Genomic DNA, 6,000 nt, shown 5'->3' with positions numbered 1-6,000 from the left:
ATATGCAGGAGCTCGTTCATGGCGCACGGGTTGCGCGCCTGCTCCTATTCGCCTCTGTGGCTCTACCATACTTAGGTCAGAGAAGTTGATGACACACACGCCTGCTCCTATGTCATGCTCTTGTCAATATTCACTACGTCAAAAATAGATAAAAAAGACATAATTTAGTGACAGATCATTATACGACCCGTCACTTATGTGGTCTCAGGTCGGGACCGGTATAGATCCGTCACAAATAACAGGTAATAGGTGACGGGTAATGATTAAACCCGTCACCTATAACATATTCATAAGTAACAGGTCTCCCTGCACCAGTCATAAGTGACGAGTCGTGGCATAGGTGACGAGTCTCCCTGCACCGGTAATAAGTGACGGGTTGTAATATGACCTGTCACTTATAACAAGTAATAAGTGACGGGTAATCTTATAACCCGTTACTTATTACTCAGATCTATTATAAGAGCTAGCCAGCTATTGTGCACGCCGAACAGTTACTGAACAGTACTGCGCGCACAGTAGCTGACGATTTTCTTCGGTTCCGCTAGAGACTCTCTAATATCTTGTTGATTTGAAGTTTGAATTGGTACTAGGTCTTTGAAGGTTTGTATTTCCCCCTTTCCTCTCCTCCTCTAAACCCTAATTGGTAGATTTCTTGTGCTTTAAGTTGTAATCGACCGTTTTGCATCTTTATCCAAAATCTTAGTACAAGTGAGTTATATTTATGTTAGATTTGATACTATATTTGCCCGATTTACCGCAAGATGCTACAGATCTAGTGTAATTTTATGGAACTTTTAATTGCATGCTTAATCATACAATTAAGGTAATTGTTAATGAAAAATGAATGTTTTTATATTAATTGTAGATGGCGAACAGAAGTTGGATGTATCTTGAGATCCAGACTTGTATGGAGTACCTGAGCGGGGTGAAGCATTTCATGAGTGCTGCTTTGGCGGATATGAAAGATCATGGTAAAACGACAATGTATTGTCCATATCGCGATTGCAAGAATGGTAAGAAATTCCTAAAACCAGACAATATCTATGTACACTTGATCATGCGTGGATTTAAAGAGATATATATATTGGAACAAACATGGCGAGGAAAGCTTTAACGAGGGAAGATGGATCGGGGCCTCCATGCCCATAGTGTAGATCATGGACCTACACCCGGTAAAATATATCATGATCTCAGTGACGAGGACATATTAGGTTTCAATGGTAATGATCTTGAGAATTTTGTGGAGAATGTGGACCAAATGGTGCGGGATGTCGAGTGACATGACGAGTATAACAATGGTGAGTTTGCTAAATTCCAGGAATTTGTACGGGATTCCAAGACGCCCATTTATCCTAATTGTAAGGAGAATTACATGCGGATATTTAGGAACCTAAAGCTTCTACAGCTGAAGGCAGCCCATGATTGGACTGACAAAAGTTTCGAAGTATTGTAGGATCTGTTAAGGGATATGCTACCGGAGGGAAACTTAGTGCCCGAGGGCGTCTACGACGCAAAGAAGATAATTTATCCTTTAGGACTGAAAATAGAAAAAATACATGCATGTAAGCAGGATTGTATCTTAGTTCATGGAGAGTATGCAGAGCTAGATCAATACCCCGTTTGTGGTACCCATCGATATAAGCATAGAAATGACGAGGGTGATGAAGATGGAGGCAAGAAAAGTAAAGGACCTCCTAGGAAGGTGGTGTGGTATTTTTCTATAATTCCCCGTCTGAAGCGTCTGTTTGCCAACAGAAAGGAGACCCAATTGGTGCGTTTTCATAAGGAGGGTCGTAAGAACGACACAATGATACAGCACCCGACGGATTCCGCTCAGTGGTGAATTGTTGATTTTACATTTGGTTGGTTCGCTGAAGAATTAAGAAATATTAGATTTGCTATGAGCACAGATGGTATGAATCCATTCGGTAACATGAGTACCTCATATAGCACATGACCTGTTATATGGTCGATCTACAACTTTCCACCCTGGCTTTGTAATAAGTGGAAATACATTATGTTATCGATCTTGATATCAGGACCGAAACAACCTGCAACGATATCGATGTGTACCTCAGGCCTTTAGTCGATGATCTTAAGAAACTCTGGTTGGAAGGCGTTGAGGTTTGGGATCAGTACAAGTAAGAGTACTTTACCTTACACGCTATGTTGTTCGTTATCATCAATGATCTGCCAGCATTTCGTAACTTGTCAGGCCAGAGAAAAAAAAGGGTGAAGTTTGCCCCATTGCTTAGATGGCACATGCTATTTGAGGTTGAACAACTCCAAGAAAATAGTGTACATGCGGCATCGACGTTTCCTTCCTAGGAAGCACCTGTACCGAAACATGGATAAGCAGTACGATGGCACAAGGGAGAAAATGTTACCTCCGAGGCATTTCAGTGAGAAAGATATCCACAATCAGGTTAAGAATATCAATGTTGTCTTTGGCAAGCAAAAATAATCCTCCAAGAATGATGAACAGTTAGGAATATGGAAGAAGAAATCAATACTATTCGAGCTAAAGTATTGGGAAAAATTAGATATTTGCCACTCTATTAACAACATGCATGTAAAGAAGAATATCTGCGAGAGTCTGATAGGTACATTGCTCCAAATGAAGGGAAAAAGAAAGGATCGTGAGATATGAGATGACCTTGAAGAAATGGGCTTAAGACCGGAGCTCCAAGCACATGATACGGACAAAGGAAAACACCTACCCCCAGCAACTATCACTCTCTCCAAGAAGGAGAAAAAAGAATTATGCGAGTTCTTGCACAGTGTGAAAGTTCCCTCCAGTTACTTATCCAACATCTCAATGCTTGTTTCGGTGAAAGAGCTGAAAATGAATTTTGCCTTGATGAAGTCCCATGATTGCTATGTGATGATGATGTCACTACTTGCGGTAGCTATTAGGAACATCCTCCTAATAAAGGTTCATGAGGCTATCCTGAGCCTGTGCTTTTTCTTCAATGCAATTGAACAAAAGGTGCTCGATCCAGACTCGCTGGAGGAGCTAAAAAGAAGACACTTTGAGACTCTATATATTCTTGAGGTGTACTTCCCACCATCCTTTTTCGATATCATGGTACATCTCACTGCTCACCTTTTGAAGGAGATACACTACCTTGGCCCCGTGTTTCTTCATCACAAGTTTCCATATGAGAGATATATGAGAGTTCTCAAGTCGTACGTAAGGAATCAAGCCTTTCCTGAGGGATGCATCGTGCAGGGTTACACGACGGAGGAGGTATTGGAGTGGTCTGTTAATTACATTGACCCAACTAACCCAATTGGCGTACCTAAGTCCCGTCATGAGGGGAGACTCGCAGGTGTAGGGGTCCTGGGAAAAAGATGGCAATAACTCCTGATCAAAAGGCATACGACCAAGCTCATTTCCTCGTGCTGCAACAATTGAGCGAAGTGTGCCCATATGTCGATGAGCATAAGCAGATGCTAGTTGAAGAGAATCTGGGGCAGACCGAAGCTTGGATTGCGAGGCAAAATTAGCAAGGGTTCACGACTTGGTTCCGAGATTGCATCAGACAATCGAATACTCCTACAAGTGCTATGATAAAAAAACTAGCATTAGGCCCTATATACACAATTATGACATATCAAGGGTACGATATAAACATATACATATTTTACATGCTTGCCCAAGATGAGAAAATCATATACCAGAACATTAGTGTTCGTATAGATGCTTATGGCAACGACATTCAGAGGGGCACATACTATGGTCAAATAGAGGAGATTTGGGAGCTGAACTACATGAGATTCAAGGTAGCCCTGTTTCGGTGCCGTTGGGTACATGGGGCAAAGGGCGTCACTAATGACAAGTATGGATTCACTAGCATTGATCTCAAACATGTCGAATACAAATCTGAACCATTCGTACTTGCTAAAGATGTTTACCAAGTCTTTTATGTGACTGAAACAATAAAGAAGAAACACCATGTGGTTCTCGCTGGGAAAAGATGTATCGTCGGAGTTGCAAACGTCGTTGATGAGGAGTACAGTCAATTCGATGAAATCCCCCCATTTGCTATTGCAATCATAACACGTCTTTCACCGATCGAGAAAACTCCATACATGCGCTCCGACCATAACGAAGGGATCCATGTCAAGAAAGCATGAAAACGGCGAATTTGAATTTGAGTGTCAAATTTGTAATATTAATGTGAAATATGTAATATTAATATGTCAAATTTGAATTTTAGGTTTCAAGTTATTTGAATTTGTAATATTAATTTCAAATTTGTAATACTAAGTGTTGCTTCCACATAACAATTTTTGAATTTGAACTTAGATTTCTATCAAAGAGATAGGTGACAGGTCATAAGTAATAGGTGACTGGTGAATAATGTCACCCGTCACCTATTATAAGTTACAGGTGACGGGTTAATATTATAGGTGACGGGTGACAATCCTCACCCATCACCTATGACATATAATAGGTGACGGGTGACAATCTTCACCTGTCACATATGACCATATATGTATATAGCACGTCCCCTCACGCCCTCCTCCGTCTCAATTTGCCTAAGCCATTTCCCACGAGAGCTCGATAGGGTTCGCCGCCGCCCATCTCCATCGCGCCTCAGAGCCCCCCCAATGCCTCTCCGCCACCCTCCGCCCTCTCCTTCATGCACCGCCGCACTCGGAGCACCACCTCCATCGTCCCCGACGTGCCGCCCCGGCCTCCCCACGCGTCGCCCAACCTCCTTGTCCTCGACAAGCCACCCTGTCCTCCCCATGCACTGCCCCAGCCTCCTCACACACCGCCTCCCTCGTTGTCGTCGTCAAGCCTGCTGGCATCACCGTCCGCTGCCGCCGCCTAGCTCGACATCACCCGCCCTTCTCCAGTAGTCCAAGTACTTCTCCCTCCTTCCCACTTCTCCTTCTCCCTTTTCCTTCTCCCTTCATTGGTGTTGTGTCTTGCCTTGATTAATTTTGCTTTTAACTGAATCTCTTTGTGAGTATTTTGGTTCACTTCTCCTTTACATCTTGCTATTAATCTGGATGGCTTGGTTGAGGTGAAATACTCTGTGATGATAGTAGTACACTAAAATTGGTTTGAATATAAAGGTATTGAATATAATCAAGAGCCCGAGCCATCTAACTTGTAAAGGTGAAATGCTCATGTATTTATAATCAACAACATCTAGTAAAGCCATCTAACTTGTAAAGGTGAAATATATGCACATCTAAGGTTATAGTTATATATGCACTATAACTAATTCTTAACTGTAGTCTAGTACAGTTAGTATTAGGGGACCATGATGTAATGCAATACATTGTATCTCTAGACAATACTTCAAATTTTATGCAGTGCCTAGGTGTATACAATGCATTGCTTAGATGGATACAATTGACATAGCTGCCTAGATGCATACAATGCATTGTTTCACCTCTTCCATCATTGATCCGCACTTAGGTTTGTATTCTTCCTATTCTTGTGCACTCCTTTCACATCGCCTGACCTTTTTGAAAAAAATGTTTGCACCTTTGTTATTCTCACTCACACCTATCATCGTCGTCACATTATAAAACTAAGCTATGGGGATAGTGAGTAGGTTAATATGCATGGCTATTATAGCTTAGGTTTTCAACGTATATGCCGTTCTAGAATCATTCCCTTCAATATCAACAACATCTAGTAAAGCCATTTGCTAATGAGTTTTGTAGCGATTTGATGTGTGGTCTTACTTCACATACTCATGGGATCCCTTCTCCCATCTAGTAAGCAGCTTGTGAATAGCTTTGTCAGTTGCAAAGAAACACACACACATAGAGACCTCAACTCCAAAGGATACAGATAAAGCCAGATGATATACACCTATACTTTTCATGGCTAGCTAGATTTATATATTAGCTTGATTCATGTTCTTAATCTTGATTTCTTTTCTTTCCTCTAAGAAACCATAGAGCAAAAAAGGATTGTCACCCCTGAGAAACCAAAAGCACAGATGATGCTAGCACTAGAGGCCATCCTGG

The sequence above is a fragment of the Phragmites australis genome, chromosome 17, assembly GCF_958298935.1.
Source record: "Phragmites australis chromosome 17, lpPhrAust1.1, whole genome shotgun sequence".
Taxonomy (NCBI): domain Eukaryota; kingdom Viridiplantae; phylum Streptophyta; class Magnoliopsida; order Poales; family Poaceae; genus Phragmites; species Phragmites australis.
The sequence above is the reverse complement of the archived record's forward strand: the minus strand, read 5'-3'. Positions refer to the sequence as shown.